This window comes from Bos grunniens, chromosome 5 (assembly GCF_055505025.1).
Source record: "Bos grunniens cultivar Pamir isolate PY7600 chromosome 5, Bosgru_T2T1.0, whole genome shotgun sequence".
NCBI classification, from domain to species: domain Eukaryota; kingdom Metazoa; phylum Chordata; class Mammalia; order Artiodactyla; family Bovidae; genus Bos; species Bos grunniens.
Window position 1 is genome coordinate 54,681,962 of NC_141169.1, and position 20,528 is coordinate 54,702,489.

At 39.0% G+C, this 20,528-nt stretch overlaps 1 protein-coding gene across 17 annotated transcripts in view; it reads right to left on the reverse strand.

The window, feature by feature from the left end:
- SLC16A7 (solute carrier family 16 member 7) overlaps positions 1-20,528 on the reverse strand; it is a 196,631-nt gene that overhangs the window by 135,600 nt on the left and 40,503 nt on the right. The window contains exon 1 of one of the 17 annotated variants that reach the window (XM_086403911.1): positions 651-740. The exons of the other annotated variants lie outside the window; for them this stretch is intronic. The gene's annotated coding sequence lies outside the window, so the exon portion shown is untranslated. Of the gene's footprint in view, positions 1-650; positions 741-20,528 lie in introns of those variants that run through there. 17 annotated transcript variants of the gene reach the window in all.

Consider the following 20,528-nt stretch of genomic DNA (forward strand, 5'->3'; position numbering starts at 1 on the left):
AGGTAGAAAAATATAATTTTTAATTTTGTAATTTCAGAGGCCATTATTTAGGTGATTAAGTGGCCATACTTTTTAGAAAAAAACAGCAGCTATTTCAGGATTTTAATATTTCATGGTGTCATGAAGTTCTATGTCCAGAGTATGGTCATCTAATAATTAATTAAATTTGAATCTTTTTTTGCAACTAAAATGCATTACTCAGGGTTCATGATCTTTTCTAACTCATGAGCAAATCTTAATTAAGACAAATAAAATATATTTTTATAAAAGTTCTTTTTAAAGAGGCTAAGAAGTTGTGATGTAGAGGAAGAAAATATATTATTCATATTTACACCTGGTTGGTTATTCCCCCTTGAGTGATAAAAGTTAAAAAATTACATTAACTAAAATAGGTAATTTTACTGATATATTTGACAGAATGGTCAAGAGAATCTATTTTAGAAAACAGCAGATAAACCTACTTTCCCAGGAGAGTGTTTTCTCCTTTAACTTAACAGCATCATGCAATTATATTTGTAAATATTCAGTGTTCATTAGGGTTTAAGAAAATGTTCCTTGAATGAATTATTCATAAATACCTCAATCATAATTCCATACTTTATGCTAGTAGTTAGCATTAGTAATAAAGCAAAAAATAACTGAGAACCCACCTATTATTTTCTTTTAAATCTCTTTCTCCTTTCCTTTCCTCACAAGCGCAGAAAGCATGTTTGTTTTGGAAGCAAATAGCAAATACTACAGAAGGAGAACTTAAAGTGAGAGATAATGATTGAGGCAAAAATGTAAAATCACATCAGCTGATAAGTGACTGACTGACCCAAGGTTGAAGAATGTGAGGGCATTAGGACAAAGCTAAAGAATAACAGTCCTTCTGCTGTTAAGTGACAGGCATGAGACTCCACGTCATACTCCTAGATACTCAAAAACAAATCTTCTATTTTAAGTTTACACAACCACCAAAGGTGATCTCTGAAAGTCACAGAAGGCAGATTCTCCAAAGCCTTGTAACATACAACCACAGAAACACTATTTACAGCTACTGTCTGTAGTCATTTTCATGGCCAACTTCAAGAAATTCTATTGTGCTCCTTAACAAGGAGTATAACCTAAAATTGATAAACAAGCACAACAAAATTACATAAGTAGAATTCAAGGAAATGACTTAAACCATCTTAGAATAAACAAAAAGTGAGAAAATAGAAAAACCAAAATTTATGATTATAGAACTTCAGTAAAAATATTGAAGGCACAATTCTTGTTCACATATCTTTGTTATGGAGATGTAAATCACCTGCCCTCCTAATTGAGAAGTCAAAGATGAGAGAAAAATCAGTATTAAAAACAAATACAATTTCTTCAAGTACTGTACTGAAAACTAACCATGACTAAGGTTGAAGCCAAAACACATTGAAAAACCATATCTTAATCAGCTTGTCTTATTGGTGTCACCGTACTTAGTTTACCATATTTTTAAAATGCAAGTTGAGGTAGCTATGAGGTGGACTGGCATGGGGAAACGTGAAGAAAGCAAAACATACAGCAGTTCCTATTAGCCTCTGTCTTCCCTAGAGCCAAATTTACATTTATATTTTTTTCTCTGAAACAAAGTGTACACTAGAGCCTTTAGCAACATTATTTTTTTTTTTAATTTTATTTTTTTTTTCAGTTCAGTTTATTTTTTTTTTTTGAGGATTTAATTAATTTTATTTTATTTTTAAACTTTACATAATTGTATTAGTTTTGCCAAATATCCAGGTTCAATGCGCGATACTGGATGCTTGGGGCTGGTGCACTGGGACGACCCAGAGGGATGGTATGGGGAGGGAGGAGGGAGGAGGGTTCAGGATGGGGAACACATGTATACCTGTGGTGGATTCATTTTGATATTTAGCAACATTATTTTTACATATGATTAGGATGGACAAATATGTATGGTGCCTTAAACAATGTGCTTCAAAGACCTCCAACTAGATGGAGTATAACTGACCACAAGGGCACAAGCCGCTGAGATACGAACACCCATTATTGGATTTGCACAGAATCCGCACTTCCCACAGGCTTCTCCCAGCCTGCACCTGAGCACACCTGACATGAAAGCAGATGGTCCTTGGGATATATGCCTCTAATGGCTAGTTTTGGCTGGGGGCAGGGAGTGGTGGGCTTCCACATACCATTGCCTTGTATATGTTGGGTGTTCAATAGTTATTTGGGGGAAATTAAACCATCATTGTTATTGAGATGTCAAAGCCCAGATTGCTGCATAAACATAAAAACAAATTAAACTCAGTGTGAAACTTAGTTTTAATATGATTTTTTGGTTTCCTAATGCAATTCCAGCAAATGCGTTAGAAAACTACAGAGAGATAGTTTTGTTCCAGGTAAATATAACCTCTGATAGAGATGTCTAAAAGTTAAATGGGCTGCTACAATCCTCTTGATTACTCTAGCATTCCCATTTTATAGAACAGGGAACACTAGGCTTGAAGAAGCCAAGTTTTCAGGATTACACAATGTTAGGGGCAGGAGCCAAGATTCCAACCTCAATTTTGCTCACGCTTTCCAAACTACCATACAGTTAGAAGATATATCTTTCATTAAAAGACCTTGCATGCTTGCATCAAAGACTGGATGGACGATGTAATGTGTAAAACCACTTCCAATGCTAAATTATAATGAATTTTTTGAGGAAATCCACTTGATGATGTCGTATCTCTTTTATTTTCTATACGCCACCTTTCTTTTTCATACAGTGTAGAACAAGTGAATCTACAGATCCCATTTAAAGTTCTTGATTTCTATTACAGTTATTGCAGTGCTTAGGTAAGACGATGTTGTTTTTAAATACAGCAATGGAAATTAACATCATTAAGAAAGAATCTGCCCTAATAATCAAATGATGCTACACAAACCTAAATAGTAAATATTAGACAATAGTATATTTTTAAGTAAAATATTATTAAGCAGGTGACAGAATCAGAAGCATAAATTCAGTTATTTTTAATCCAAAACTTGTACTGAATTGACTGACTGACAAGGTATGTCTGTTATTCAATACCTACAGAATTTTGAACAGTGCCACACTCACTTACTCAAATATTAATGTGGTTGAAGTCACATCACTGCACTCTTTGGAATCAAAATAGTGAAATACCTTTAAACTAAAGCTCTATTTACAAATTTGAAGCCATCAAATTCTACAATGCCTCTGTCTCTCATACTCTCAAGCCCTTAATAAACTGTTTCCTCTAATCTCTAATCCTCTTTCTCAGTCTCTTGCTCACACAACTACAGTGCTGTGTATTTTTTCCTTTTGGTTCATACGCTCCACTCTACTACACTCCTCTTAATGTCTTTCCTAATATTTTTCATTGAATCCTCTAGAGCTCCCATTTTTTTTTTTTCAAATAAATTACCTAATTCCTAACCTAGACATTGGACTCTCTCTATGATCTTTTCCCCTTGAAGATCTAACTTAGATTGAGCCCTCTTGAATACCTGCTAATTCCTTATCTTTAGGTATAGAACAGAGGTTCAGCACAAACCTAGTTCTACTCTACATCTTACCATTACTTTTCAGTTCACACAAGGAAATGTTTCTTCACTTACGTTCATTTCACCAAGCTATACCATCCAGAAAACTAGGACCTAATATCCTTCAGACTGTTTCTTCAAAATTCATTTCTCTTCACTCCAAAGTCACACCATAATCAATATTCATAATCAATAACCATGCACTATAATCAGTAACCTAGCCAGAGAAACTGTGACCTCCACATCTACTCTCCTTTCAGTAACTCACTTACAACTTGAAGCTAATGGGCACTCTTAATGCTTCTACTACTGAAGTCTTAAACTTTGACATTCCAATTCCCCATCATTTTCCTGTCCTTCAGACAACACTAAAAACATTATTTCTGTCAATTCTGTCCTGGGATTTCCTTGAAAGTTTCCCCTGTTTTGAGGCTTACATCTTCTCCCAAACCACTGACCCTTTCCTTCTTTTTTTAGTATTTATTTTTATTTATTTGGCTGTGCAGGGTCTTAGTCGTGGCATGCAGAATCTTTGCTCTTTACTTGCAGAATGTGCAGTCTTAGTCGTGGCACGTGAAATCTAGTTCCCCAACCAGGGATCAAACCCCACCTCCCTGCATTAGGAGCTCAGAGTCTTACCTACTGGACCACCAGAGAAGTCCCAAATTAGCCCTTTTCTAACCTTCTTTTTTTTTGTACTCTGCTGCAATGTTAATCTTCATTCAAACTCCATTTCTGCTACTCACTGGTAAAATATCTTGGGAACATTACTTAACAGGATTCTGTTTGTCTTTTAAAAATGAGCATAAAACTTAATACTTCATAGGAAAGGAGGGGACGAATGTGGCAATGTCTATAATGTACTAAGCAGAATTTCTAGCACATCAAGTACTCAACAAATATTAATATCACCTTTAATCATCAATGTTCTCAAGTCACTCACATCTTTGTCTTCTGGCAACAAGGAGCCTGGAACTTCCAAACTCAAAATGGGCACTGCAATTACAGTACTAAGTAAAGTTCAAAAACACATGAATTAACCTCACAAGTTGATGCCACTTGTTAACAGGACTTGTTAACAGGACTCTCAATGGCTTTCCCGTAAGCTTTTATCATATCTCTTGACACGTTCCTCTCCTTTCCAACGTGGTTCTAAACATCTTCCTTTCTCCTCAAGTTTCCCAATCACCCTGTCATGGGTCAATCTGTGGTTGATCGGGTTTCTTATTTGCAAAGAAAATGAAAACCATCAGACCAAGCATGAAATGCCATAAATGTGCACACTTCTGTAGCCCCTGTGAGTCCTTCATTCATTCCCTCCTGCCCTGGTAGTAGAGGTAAGCCACTTCCTGGTAACCAAATAGGCCCTCACCTAATATATGATATGTTCTGCCTGTCCGTGAATGGTTTTGCCATCTGATTTGACCCCTTCGTTTTCCTCTCCTATCATTTCTTCCTTGCACTATATATTCTAACCACACTGAATTCCGTTTTCAGCTCATCCCATGCTATTTCGTATCTTCCTGTCTTTACTGCCTTAGCAGTTGCCAGTGTCTATCAAGGAATCCTTTTCTCACTTTTCTATTAGCAAAGTTCCTATTTATTCTTCAAGACCCAACTGAATAATTCCTCTTTTGTGAGAGGAGGGAAGCAAGACGAGAGAGGACACTGACAAGTAGTGACAGGAGAAGGAACTCCCAGGAAAGGTGGTAACAGGGAAGCCTCACAGTATCTCACAATAGAGTTGATAGACGATAATCAGTTTTAATTATGATATCAGATTTCTTGTTTTCTTCTATCTTTAACACATATTTCCACTTATTTCATGAAAAACATTTCAACGGCTCTCTGACAGCTAACAAATAGAGTCCTCAGCCTTTCAACTTTACAGATAATTACAAAAATATCTTCAACTGTCAGGAAATCACCAGATTTCCAACAGTTTATGAATAGACTTTGAAAGGAAAGGGAAGAAGGAAAAATCAAACTAACACACATTTGTTGGTGAGAAACTTAAAAAAAAAAAACAGAAATCATTGACTTTGATTTTTCCGCAATTTTCCCAAATTCCTTAAATACCAGATTCTTATAACATTATAATAAGGTAACGTCTGAAACTGACCGCGCAGAAGCGTGGCCCAGATGAGCTACCCCTTGCCCAATGTCAGGGGTGGTGACCGAGAGTGCCAGGCTGCGTCGGCACAGGAGCGGCCGAGAGGAGCTACCCCATGTCTCAGGTCAGGGGTGGCGGCCGAGACGAGCTACCCCACGTCCGAGGTCAGGGGAGGCGGGATGAACTACCTCATGCTCGAGGTCAGGGGCTGCGGCCGAGACGAACTACCCGACACCCGAGGTCATGGGCGGCGGCCTAGAGGAGCTACCACACAACCGAGGTCAGGGCGACGGCCTAGAGGAGCTACCCCACGTCCAAGGTCAGGGGAGGCAGGACGAACTACCCCACGTCCGAGGTCAGGGGAGGCGGGATGAACTACCTCGTGCCCGAGGTCAGGGGCGACGGCCTAGAGGAGCTACCCCACGTTTGAGGTCAGGGGAGGCCAGACGAACTACCTCATGCCCGAGGTCGGGGCGGCGGCCTAGAGGAGCTACCACACAACTGAGGTCAGGGCGGCGGCTTAGAGGAGCTACCCCACGTCCGAGGTCAGGGGAGGCAGGATGAACTACCCCACGTCCGAGATCAGGGGAGGCGGGACGAACTACCTCATGCCAGAGGTCAGGGATGGCGGCTGAGGCGAACTACTGCATGCCCGAGATCAGGGGCACTGGCCGAGAGGAGCTACCACACCCCCGAGGTCAGGGGCGGCGGCCTAGAGGAGCTACCCCAAGTCTGAGGTCAGGGGAGGCGGGACGAACTACCTCATGCCGGAGGTCAGGGGTGGCGGCTGAGGCGAACTACCACACACCCGAGGTCAGGGGCACTGGCCGAGAGGAGCTACCACACACCTGAGGTCAGGGCAGCGGCGTAGAAGAGCCTACCCCACGTCCGAGGTCAGGGGAGGCGGGACGATCTACCTCATGCCGGAGGTCAGGGGTGGCGGCCGAGGCGAACTACCGCACGCCGGAGGTCAGGGGCACTGGCCAAGAGGAGCTACCTCACGCTCACTCTCTGAGCTCATGCCGGAGGTCAGGGGAGGCGGGATGACCTACAGCACGCCCGAGGTAAGGGGAGGTGGCCGAGACTGGGCAACCCCTCATCCAAGGAGCAGCGGCTGCCCAGGCCCAGGAGGGCCGAGAGGAGCTACTCCACCTTCAAGGTCAGGAGGGGAGCCGTGAAGAGATACCTCTTGTCCAGGGTCAGGGGAGGCAGGACGAACTACCCCATGCCCGAGGTCAGGGGCAGCGGCAGAGAGGAGCAACCCCACATCAAAGGAGCTGCGGCTGCCCGGGCACAGGAGGGCCGAGAGAAGCTACTCCACCTTCAAGGTCAGGAGGGGCAGCCGTGAGGAGATACCCCTCGTTCAAGGTAAGGAGCAGTGGCTGCACTTTGCTGGAGCAACCGTGAAGAGATACCCCACGTCCAAGTTAAGAGAAACCCAAGTAAGACGGTAAGTATTGCGAGAAGACATCAGAGGGCAGACACAGTGAAACTATAATCACAGAAAACTAGCCAATCTGATCACATAGACAACCACTGTACAAACGAGGAGCTGCTTACATGGACCACAGGCTTGTCTAACTCAATGAAACTAAGCCTGGCCATGTGGGGCCACCCAAGACGGGAGGGTCATGGTGGAGAGGTCTGACAGAATGTGGTCCACTGGAGAAGGGAATGGCATACCACTACAGTAGCCTTGCCTTGAGAACCCCATGAACAGTATGAAAAGGCAAAATGATAAGATACTGAAAGGGGAACTCCCAGGGTTGGTAGGTGCCTAATATGCTACTGGATCATTGGAGAAATAACTCCAGAAAGAATGAAGGAAGAAGCCAAAACAAAAACAATACCCAGTTGTGGATGTGACTGGTGATAGAAGCAGGTCCAATGCTATAAAGAGTAATATTGCATAGGAACCTGGAATTTCAGGTCCATGAATCAAGACCAATTGGAAGTGGTCAAACAGGAGATGGCAAGAGTGAACGTCAACATTCTAGGAATCAGCGAACTAAAATGGACTTGAATGGGTGAATTTAACTCAGGTGACCATTATATTTACTACTGGGGGCAGGAATCCTTTAGAAGAAATGGCTTAGCCATCATGGTCAACAAAAGAGTCTGAAATACAGTACTTGGATGCAATCTCAAAAATGACAGAATCATCTCTATTCGTTTCCAAGGCAAACCATTCAATATCACAGTAATCCAAGTCTATGCCCCACCAGTAATGCTGAAGAAGCTGAAGCTGAATGGTTCTATGAAGACCTACAAGACCTTTTAGAACTAACACCCAAAAAAGATGTCCTTTTCATTATAGGGGACTGGAATGCAAAAGTAGGAAGTCAAGAAACACCTGGAGTAACAGGCAAATTTGGCCTTGGAGTACAGAATGAAGCAGGGCAAAGGCTAATAGAGTTTTGCCAAGAGAACGCACTGCTCATAGCAAACACCCTCTTCCAACAACACAAGAGAAGACTCTACACATGGACATCACCAGAGGGTCAACACTGAAATCAGATTGATTACATTCTTTGCAGCCAAATATGGAGAGGCTTTATACAGTCAGCAAAAACAAGCTGGGAGCTGGCTGTGGCTCAGATCATGAACTCCTTATTGCGAAATTCAAACTTAAATTGAAGAAAGTGGGGAAAACCACTAAACCATTCAGGTATGACCTAAATCAAATCCCTTATGATTATACAGTGGAAGTGAGAAATAGATTTTAGGGCCTAGATCTGATAGAGTGCCTGATGAACTATGGTCGGAGGTTCATGACATTGTACAGGAGACAGGGATCAACACCATCCCCATGGAAAAGAAATGCAAAAAAGCAAAATTGCTGTCTGGGGAGGCCTTACAAATAGCTGTGAAAAGAAGAGAAGTGAAAAGCAAGGAAGAAAAGGAAACATATAAGCATCTAAATACAGAGTTTCAAAGAATAGCAAGGAGAGAAAAGAAAGCCTTCCTCAGCAATCAATGCAAAGAAGTAGAGGAAAACAACAGGATGGGAAAGACAAGCGATCTCTTCAAGAAAATTAGAGATACCAAGGGAACATTTCATGCAAAGATGGACTCGATAAAGCACAGAAATGGTATGACCTAATAGAAGCAGAAGATATTAAGAAGAGGTGGCAGGAATACACAGAAGAATTGTACAAAAAAGATCTTCATGACCAAGATAATCACGATGGTGTGATCACTCACCTAGAGCCAAACATCCTGGAATGTGAAGTCAAGTGGGCCTTAGAAAGCATCACTATGAACAAAGCTAGTGGAGGTGATGGAATCCCAGTGGAGCTATTTCAAATCCTGAAAGATGATGCTGTGAAAGTGCTGCACTCAATATGCCAGCAAATTTGGAAAACTCAGCAGTGGCCATAGGACTGGAAAAGGTCAGTTTTGATTCCAATCCCAAAGAAAGTGAAAGTGAAGTCCCTCAGTCGTGTCCGACTCTTTGCGACCCTGTGGGCTGTAGCCTACCAGGCTCCTCTGTCCATGGGATTTTCCAGACAAGAGTACTGGAGTGGATTGTCATTTCTGTCTCCAGGGGATCTTCTTGACCCAGGGATCGAACCCCAGTCTCCCGCATTGTAGACAGACACTTTACCGTCTGAGCCACCAGGGCTTCAAGAGAAGAAGAAAGGCAGTGAAAGGCAGTGCCAAAGAATGCTCAAACCTCTGCACAATTGCACTCATCTCACATGCTAGTAAAATAATGCCCAGAATTCTCCAAGCCAGGCTTCAGCAGTACGTGAACCGTGAACTTCCAGATGTTCAAGCTGGTTTTAGAAAAGTCAGAGGAACCAGAGATCAAATTGCCAACATCCACTGGATCATGGAAAAAGCAAGGGAGTTCCAGAGAAACTTTATTTATCTGCTTTATTGACTATGCCAAAACCTTTGACTGGGTGGATAACAATAAATTGTGGAAAATTCTGAAAGAGATGGGTATACCAGACCACCTGACCTTCCTCTTGAGAAACTTATATGCAGGTCAGGAAGCAACAGTTAGAACTGGACATGGAACAACAGACTGGTTCCAAATAGGAAAAGGAGTATGTCAAGGCTGTATATTGTCACCCTGCTTATTTCACTTCTATGCAGAGTACATCATGAGAAACCCTGGGCTGGAAGAAGCACAAGCTGGAATCAAGATAGCCTGGAGAAATATCAATAACCTCATATATGGAGATGACACCACCCTTACGGCAGAAAGTGAAGAGGAACTAAAAAGCCTCTTGAAAAAAGTGAAAGAGGAGAGTGAAAAAGTTGGCTTAAAGCTCAACATTCAGAAAACGAAGATCATGGCATCTGGTACCATCACTTCATTGTACATAGATGGGGAAACAGTGGAAACAATGTCAGACTTTATTTTTGGGGGCTCCAAAATCACGCAGATGGTGACTGCAGCCATGATATTAAAAGTCACTTACTCGTTGGAAGGAAAGTTATGACCAACCTAGGTAGCATATTCAAAAGCAGAGACATTACTTTGCCAACAAAGTTCCGTCTAGTCAAGGCTATGGTTTTTCCTGTGGTCATGTATGGATGTGAGAGTTGGACTGTGTAGAAAGCTGAGTGCTGAAGAATTGATGCTTTTGAACTGTGGTGTTGGAGAAGACTCTCGAGAGTCCCTTGGACTGCAAGGAGATCCAACCAGTCCATCCTAAAGGAGATCCGTCCTGGGTGTTCATTGGAAGGACTGATGCTGAAGCTGAAACTCCAATACTTTGGCCACCTCACACGAAGAGTTGACTCATTGGAAAAGACCCTGATGCTGGGAGGCATTGGGGGCAGGAGAAGAAGGGGATGGCAGAGGATGAGATGGCTGGATGGCATCACTGACTCGATGGACATGAGTTTGAGTGAACTCCAGGAGTTGGTGATGGACAGGGAGGCCTGGCGTGCTGTAATTCATGGGGTCACAAAGAGTCAGACATGACTGAGCGGCTGAACTGAACTGAGCCTTTGAATTGCAATAAAGCCAGGACCTAAGTTGTTACTAACATCTGGTTAAGTTTCACATTTTTTTTTCTTTTTTTTTGCTTTGATTTGCTTGCCTTTTAAAAATATTTTTGGTTGTTTATTTTGGACATTCAGCTTTATTAGTTGCTAAAAGATATAAATTTCCCTAGTTTACTGCTATTTAGATTTTATGCCAAATGTTAGTAATATATGAAGCCAAATATTCAAACTTAACAAATAGCTTCTCAGTATTTCTATTTCAAAATCTCCCACATGCTTGGAGTTGCAGCAGGATAGATACTGCTTTCTAAAGGGCAGTGCAATAGTCAACTTCTTGGATATTTATTATTTTTTGTGAACAGATGTAGGTCATTGCAGACATAGCTCCAAAGTCATCTTCTAAAGTTGAAATACACATGTGAAATTTGGTAAAGTTTCAAAACCTGTTAGGTATACCATCGCAGTTTTCTTCAATTCACCAAAATTCCTTTTGTGCTGTGGAAAGGCTGCTGGAACATCAGTGTTTTCAGACTGTTCGGCTTGATTACACTGCTGTGGTACCACTTATCTAGAGCTATTTTAAGCATCTTCTTGGGTTACAGTAAGCTATATTGTAAATCTAATTACATTTGCCCACAGGAAAGTAGGTTCATGTGAATCCTGCTCTGTAATCTACTTAACAAAAGGCACTGTATTTTTCTTCATAGCATTTATCAAAATTGTTATTACATAGTTATTTATATTTCTAAATGCCTTTCTCTTCCACTATAAATTTCAAAAGGGCATTGAGCATGTTGTATACACAGTACTTTTTGCTCAGTGCCTAGAGGGTCAATGAATGTTTGATGAATCAATGAATGAATGAGTGATCACATAAGAGATAACTGAATTATATACATTTATGCTTGACATTTTAAACTCATGCTGAAAATGTATACATACTTCAGGCACTCATTGGGATATATTACAGTATAGTGCAACAAAGCACAAATTTTCAACTCAAATGGAATGGATTTGGGACTTCCCTGGTAGTCTAGTGGTTAAGATCCCCACACTCACACTGCATGAGGCCCAGGTTCAGTCCCTGGTATGGGAACTAGACCTTGTGTGCTGTAATGAAGACCCCACAACTGAGACCTGGCACAGTCAAAAAGAATGGAAGAATAAAACAAATGAAAAAAATTTTAATGGAATGAATTTAATGTCAGATCTGGCATTTCATAAATTGTGTGATCAAAGACAAGTGAAATGAGCTCTCTAACCTTCTGTTTACTCATCTGTAAAATGTGAACAATTGCAGTGGATTAAATATTAAAGATAATGCATTCAAAAATATGAAGCACACTCATGGCATGGAGCAAAGTCTTAATGTGGTGGGTATTATCACTTATTAATATTTAATATAGCTTTTTAAGTGAATTATATAAATCTAAATTATCTAAGGGCTTTTAAAAATTGACAACAGAAATCTAGTTTGAGCATATGCTAGCAGTAATAACTCATCGATAATTTACAATAATAAAATGAATTTTCCAACACTTTCGTGTCTATTTTTCCAATTTTAAACAAGTTATTTTCAATTAAATTTCATCATTCTTTACTCTGTACACTCCTTACAAATTCTTCACAATCACTCAAGAATCCTTCTCTATTGGTCTTCATAACAACAATTTGAATTCATCAGTTCAAGTCTCTCACCTAGATTGAATACTCTTCCCTAAGCAACTCTCATGTCATTATTGTCCCTGTATTGTCCCTGTATTTCATAACTTCAACCATTATCACAGTGGAAAAAGTATTCTGTATTCTCTCTTTTGGACTATACTCTCTTCAAGGCTCTAATCTCTGCACAAAGAATTGGACCCAATTTAATCTTTAATTTTTAGTCATCCCTTTATGAGCATATACTGAGCATGATCTATTCTCGTCTATGATAGATCTATGATTTATTCTATGTTGAAGAACTAACATATAAGATGATAGTATTAGGAGATAGGGTCTTTGGGAGGTGATTAGGGATGGGATTCGTATGTGCCTGCATGCTCCAGTTGTGTCCGACTCTTTGTGACCCATGGACTATAGCCCAACAGGCTCCTCTGTCCATCGAATTTTCCAGGCAAAAATACTGGAGTGGGTTGCCATTTTCTACTCCAGGGGATCTTCCCAACCCAGGGTTCGAACCTGCATCCCTTCCATCTCCTGCATTGGCAGGCGTATTCTTTACCAACTGTGCCACCTGGGAAGCCCCAGGAATGGGATTAAGGTCCTTATAAAAGGGACTCTAGAAAACTAACTCACCCCCTCAATATGTGAGGATACAAGGAATCAGCAGTCTGAAAGAGGGCCCTCATCTGACCATGTTGGACCCTGATCTCAGACTTCCAGCCTCCAGAACTGTAAAAGACAAAATTCTGTTGTTTACAAGCTTCACAGTCTGTAATATCTTGTTATAGCCACCCAAAAGATCTTCAGCAATCTACATGGTAGACACTAATCTACATGGTAGACACTATGCTGGGTTAGACTGTTATAAAACAGAGCACAATAGAGTCTCTAGTATCAAAGAGCTCACAGACTAAATAGGGGATGCAAAACTAGAAACAAATAATTATGAAAATTGTGATAAGGGAAATACTATGCTCCTGGCTTTATGAAAACACAGAAATAACAAGATGTGTGGCTTTATGGTAACTAAACAGTTTCAGGTAAGTAAGCACATAGACAGAATCCTAGAGAAAGCAATGTTTCTTAAAGGATAAAAAGGAATCAGCGAACTAAAAAAAAGGCAAAAGGAAGGGCATTCCATGTCCAAGAGGTGGTATGAAGCACAGAAACAAATGACAGTGTAGTCATACAGGAAACACTAAGACAGCAAATTTATTTTGTAACTCTTGTAAGATCAATTCATAAAGTATGATTGCAGCACTAAAGTCCACAGGAAAGGCTGTATATTAGACTGTGTTTAAGTTAACTTATGGTTACAATTTAAAAGATCTGTAAATTCAAACTTCTTTCCTTTACACCATTTAAAGTAATAATAGGGAACATCTGTTTGGTTACATTCTATTCAGTACTTCAGGTCACCTGGAGAGACTACTGATACTCCAAAATGGTGAACTATTAGCATTGGTGCAGATCTTCCCACCAGACAAAACTCCAAACTGCCTTTATTAGTGCCATCTAGGAAAAGGCCAGAAAGGCTCTCTATAAAGAGAAGCTGACACACACTGGAAGGCACAATCGATAGTGGTTTATTAAGCCTTAAGTTGTAGAAAAGCACTGGAATTGGCTCCCTCTTCTCACAAATGGACAAAGTAAGGACCAGCAATAACCGATAATGTTCAATGACTCCCCACATCAAAAGCACCCATGCTAAAATGACTCACTGGGATAAAAGTAGAAAAGTCGTAAAAGGAACATTCAGGGTGGGGGGGAAGACTAACTTTATCTTTGTTCTCACATCTATATAATATGAGCCCTAGAAACTGTTGCCCAGCTATAGAATAAATCTGGAACTATCAAAAATATTCCTTTTTAATACAAGTTTTGCATCCCATTAGGGCAGGGACTTCCCCATCTCAAGCCAAGTAAGTTCTAAGAAATATTTTTGAATGAATGAATAATACATGAATGCATATTATGTAGAAGACTAGACTCAGGAGAGTTTGGCAGCAAATCAACACACAATGTTTCTGCCCTAGTAGGGGATACAAGCAGACAAATTAAAAGGATTGCTTTGTATGAAGCAATTTTTTTTTTAACTATCATAGGAATGGGGTTGGGAGAAATGATTCCTTTAGCTAATGTGATTAGAGGGAAGGCCTCTGCAATGGAAAAGTTAGGTACAGTATACAGATTTACTTAGTATTTTGGATTTGCTATTTCAAGGTATTAACATATTCTGGCAACCACAGTTCCAATTTAAAGGCAGAGAAAAAGCTTAATGAGTTTATACAAGATTGTTTCAAGTAAAATGTATGTATACCAATCCACCTTTAAACAATGCAGAGGGGTTAGGTACACTGAGCCTTTGTGTGACTGAAAATCCCAGTATAACCTATCAGCCTCCGTATCCCAAGTTCCTCTCTATTGGAGATTCCGTATCCACAGAGTCAACCAATCATAGATTGTGTAGTGCTGTAGTATGTATGTATTGAAAAAAATCCCTCTATAAGTGGACTAGGCCAGTTCAAACACCTATTATTCAAGAATCAACTGCACACACATATTTAGATATGTGTGTGTATAGATATTACTAAAAATATTTCTGTACAAATGTTGCCCTGAATGTTTTGTTGAAATAGAATCATTTTAGACTTCTCAATTTGCCCATGTAAATCATTTTTCATACACACAGCTCCTCACAAAAAAACCTGCACAACATTAATTTAAAGATTTCTGAGGAGACTATGTTTAAGCATCAAAATATTCTTTAAAAAAAAATGTTTTTTGAGAAGACACTTAGAACATGAGGCTCTTTATTAGGTTGCCAAGATGAAAGGTGGGTATTTTCAGTTGTTAAATACATGGCAGCACTTGTGTCTGATAGAGGCTGCCAATGACTTTCATTATATCTGTCAGTCAAATTGTAAAAAAGAAAAAACAATCATTGAAATAAATCCTACACAATGGCAAACAGTTGGCATGATAAGTGGTTTTAGTAGCCAGTGGTGGCATGGATCCTCATGTTTTTTGGGTAGTTAGAACCCAAGAGTATTTCAGAGAAAGCACTATGTTATTTTCAGAATTTCAGTTATTTAATTTCTTGTAGCAAATGAAAGGAACAATCTCAGTGTTTGGAAAAATGAAATTCTCAAGACTTATTTTTTTTTAACTTGACTGCACCAGGTCTTAGTTTCAGCATAGGGATCTTTAGTTGCAGCATGCCAACTCAGCTGAGGCATGTGGGATCTCGTTCCCTGACCAGGGATTGAACCCAGATCCCCTGCATTGGGAGCATGGCGTCTTGGTGATTGTACTACCAGGGAAGTACCCCAAAAATGAAATTCTAAGATTTCTTTTTCTGCAGAGTGCAAAGTTCAAGTTAATATGCAGTATTATTTCAAATGACAGAGACATTCACCAAAATTTAAATAGAATGTATCAATTGCAATCATGAAATCCACTCTTCCAAAAGTCAAATATTAAAAAAATATTTAAAAATATTTAAAATATTAAAAAATATAATACCATATATTAAAAAATATTAAAAATCACAAATTCCCTTGTGGTCTGCTTACACATTTTGTAAATCTAATGCCTCTTTTGTTTCTAGTGGTATTTCTGAGTTTCTATACACATGCTTGTATGCTCAGTCATGTCTGACTCTTTGCAACCCCATTGACTATAGCCCACCAGGCTCCTCTGTCCAGGCAAGAATACAGAAGTGGGTTGCCCCTTCCTCCTCTAGAGGATCTTTCCAACCCAGGGTTCGAACCTGTGTCTCTTGCGGGCTCCTGCACTGGCAGGCAGATTCTTACCACTTGAGCCACTTGAGTTTCCTTATCAGCATTTAAATTTGGCATAAGGCTGAAAAATGGGTTAGCATCTGTTGATGATGCTCTAAGTAGGGATATGAATTGTGAGCCCCTGATGAGAATGAGCCAATGACAATGACTGCCATTCTTTGTCGGCAACTGTCTTTTCCTACATCACTTTGGCTATACAGCATGGTTTCAACATCCTATCATAAAGAGTTTGTGTTGTAGTTTTAGGTTGTCTTTGTGTTTGTTTTATTGCATATAGACAATAATATCTGTAAGAACATTATAAGAAGAGGAATAAGACAGGGGCACAACAATATACTGCAGCAAACAAAAACTAATAGAACAAACTAAAAACTAATTTCCAGGATAAGAAATGATAAGATCAAAGAAAAATGGTAAGAACTGCAAGAGCATTATGAAAAAGTAGCTCTGGACTCCTGGACTGTCTTAGAATTGCTAAAGAATCTTTGGAAAACAAAATCAGCATGTTTTTAAAGGCTTCAAAGTCAAAGCCCGTGAGCCAAAAGGATTATAAAATTTGGTCAGGTGTGTCTTATTCAGTTGATACTTCCCAATGATAGATATTAATAAAAACTGCATTGAATTAAGAAATACAATATCAGTATTTCAAGCTGAAAAAAGAATTATGTTCATTCAGATAATGTCAACAACTAAGGTATAATAATGCAACTCACATGTTAATAGAAAAGCTATAGAAATCTGAACACATGAAAATATCTTTGCTGTTGTTATAATCTCATATCATACAAGTACTTAATACTATGTTTCCTATGTTAATTATAAGCAAACACAGCTAAGAGAGATTCTAGTCTACATTTTAGAAACCTATAAACTCTTTTTATAAAAGACTATCACGGAAGAGGTTTTAATATTTATATTTGATGTACTGAAAAAATATTTAGTAGTGTTTAATTCTAAGACATCCAAGAATCATTTATAGAATGTTTTAAGAATTAAGAGTCAGGATCTGTCTTTTCTTGGGCTAATCACTAACAAGCTATGTGAATTTGGAAAATTTAGTTAACTTTCTTAAAGTCAAATTTTCTTCTTTTCCAAAATGGAAATATCTTATAGGTCATTGAAATAATAAAATACTATACTACTTGCAGACAGCTTGGCACTTGATAACACATAGTATTATAAATAATATATTTTAAAAAATTATTAACCCAATGGAATACAACAAAAAGAGAGTATTATTTAAAACTTTACATATATTTAAAAAAAATTTTCCTCCAGGGACTTCTCTGGTGGTCCAGTGGATAAGAATCTGCCTGCCAATGCAGGGTACACAGGCTCAGTCTTTGGTTGGGGGCTAGTACACATGCCTCTGGGCAACAACTCCTGAACCCACACTCCTGTTTTCTACCACACAAGAGAAGCCACCACAATGAAAAGCCTGCACACCACAACTAGAGTGTAGCCCCTGCTGACCGCAACCTGAGAAAGTTGGCACGCAGGAACAAAGACCCACTGCAGCCAATAAATAGATAGATAGATGATGATAGATAACAGATAAAGAAAAGTTTTTTTAACTATTACTTATAAAAAAAATTCTTCCTCTGTCTAGAATCGTAGTTCCTATAAAATATGAATCACAAGATTGGAAAATAATGGCACCTTTAAAAAAAGGCAGTGACTATTTCTATTTATAGGGGAATGCTAAGACAGAAAGAGGAGGAAATGGAGAAAGAGAATGATAAAAGAGCAGGAAGGCAAAGAGGAAGAAATGACTAGTCAGTATAAAATACCAGATTATCATTGTATTCAAAGTATTTGTGGAAAAAAATCCTCTTGTTCCCAAATGCATTCTGTTAATGTCCTTTGAGCACGAGATATTTATGCAGGGTTCTACAGATTACAGATTAACATTTTATGGTATCCTAAATTTATGCATTTTAAACAATTTCTGTGACACATTTCTTCCTTTGTCTTCCAATGTGCTACAAAAACAGCAGAATGGGAACTGCTTCTTTTACTAAGGGCAAACTAAGGTTGAAATAAAGATAACCTTTCTATTAATACTAAACCAGAAAAGACTATTAATAGATTTACAGTTGAGTGGTATGGCTTGGTCATAGTTGTTTCTTTAATACTCAAAAGGTTGAAGCTGACTATTCCTAACCATGGTCTCCATTTTCTGTATAAAGTAATGAGCAAAGAGGTCAGGGGTACTTGTACAGACCCATTTTGGAAATAGGAACAAAATTTTCTAAGTTCTTTGAAATCAGGAATTATTTTCTCATAATCTACATATTCTCTGAAAAACAATATATCAAGTCTATGCACTCAAGGAGTAATATTTGGATTAACCTAGTGTGTCTGGTGCTACACGAAGCTGAAATCTCTCTTAAATCCATGTAATCAAATTCATAATATAATACATATCCAAAGTGGGTACTATCTGTTAAGTTAATTAAGCAGGGACACCATTAGACTGTAGAAGTCAATATGCTATGGAGGTCTATGTAAACACACCAAAATCTAAGCCTGTGCCTCACAGGTATAAAATTAAAACACCAAAGACAACCCATCAGAAACTGCCAACTAGGCTTGAGCTGTAAGCAGGTGATAATTTCCTTACTTTGCTTCTGCTTTTTCTCTATAAAAGTTTCTCCCCAAGTACCTTTTGGTGGAGCCGTCTTAACCACTTCCGGTTTGGTGCTAATTCCAATAGTTTTTTTGCTCAAATTCCTAAGAATTTTGACATGTCTCAGTTTATCTTTTAACTTTCCTATTGTATCTTCAGCTGAATCTCCTGAGCACCCCTATAATGCTGAAAGTAACAATGAAAAAAAAAATGAAAGTGTTAGTCACTTAATCATGTCCAACTCGTTGCGACCCCATGGACCTGGTCAGGATCCTCTGTCCATGGAATTCTCTAGGCAAGAATACAGGAGTGGGTAGCCAGTCACTTCTCCAGGGGATCTTCCTGACCCAGGGATCAAATCCGGGTCTCCTGCATTCCAAGCAGATTCTTTACCACCTGAGCCACCAAGGAAGCCCCAAAGTAACAATATCCTGCAATAAATTCCTTTATTGTATACATATTTTGTCACCAAATATAAGAGATGCACGTAGTCTAAATATTCTGTAGAGTAACTTAATCAGAAGAGGCCTGGAAAAATTTTGTTCCATATATTAGCAAAAAGAAAATGATAAACCTCATATTTCTTTTTTTCTTTTTTTTATTTTATTTTTAAACTTTACAATATTGTATTAGTTTTGCCAAATATCGAAATGAATCCACCACAGATATACATGTGTTCCCCATCCTGAACCCTCCTCCCTCCTCCCTCCCCATACCATCCCTCTGGGTCGTCCCAGTGCACCAGCCCCAAGCATCCAGTATCGTGCATAGAACCTGGACTGGCGACTTGTTTCATACATGATATTATGCCTGTTTCAATGCCATTCTCCCAAATCTCCCCACCCTCTCCCTCATATTTCAATAATGAAGATTTTCTAAATTAAAGTTTTTCCTCTTTGTTTCTCAATATTAATGCTAGGGAAAATAAGTTCATTTAAGGAAAAAGGAAGTATTCTTGTTTAATTTCTTGGAAATAATATAATTCTACATAGGTCTTAATTTATAAATTGTACAGTTTTGATCATTTTACCTCATGGCCTCATGAAGCTTGAGCTTCATTTATTAAAAAATTGCTTAATCAATTTTTAACAGAAAAAAATAAAACCTAAGAAAACAAAACTCACATTCAGCATACTCTACACAATTGTTTCAAAGTAAGTACTTTTTGGTTGAAATTTGTGAAGTAATTGTTTAGAAATTTAAATATATACTGATGTTGAAGCTGAAACTCCAATACTTTGGCCACCTGATGCAAAGAACTGACTCATTTGAAAAGACCCTGATGCTGGGAAAGATTGAGGGCAGACGGAGAAGGGGCCAACAGAGGATGGGATGGTTCAATGGCCTCACTGACTCAATGGACATGAGTTTGGGTAGACTCCGAGAGTTGGTGATGGACAGGGAGGCCTGGCATGCTGCAGTCTATGGGGTCGCAGAGAGTCGGACACAACTGAGCAACTAAACTGAACTGAAACTGAAGATATAAAGTATGAACTTAGGCCAAATCTTTCTGAGTAACACTGATTTCAGGTATGCCATTATTATCGTATATAAAGATCCTAGAACAGGAATGTTTGAAAGTTCAGAAGTTTCTAAGTTTGGTATATATACTTCCTATCTCAAAAAAAGGATATAATGATATATCACTGAGAAATTCACCAGCTTAAATATCTGGAAATTCTAAATTATTTGCTCAGGGAAATATTTATTTCTGATGGAAAGATGAATCAAGTCACAAACATTCCCTTTGCCATTTCTGGATTACACAGTCTTTAGTTTCCATATCCATAACATTAGACACCATCTGAAGTATAGTATGTTT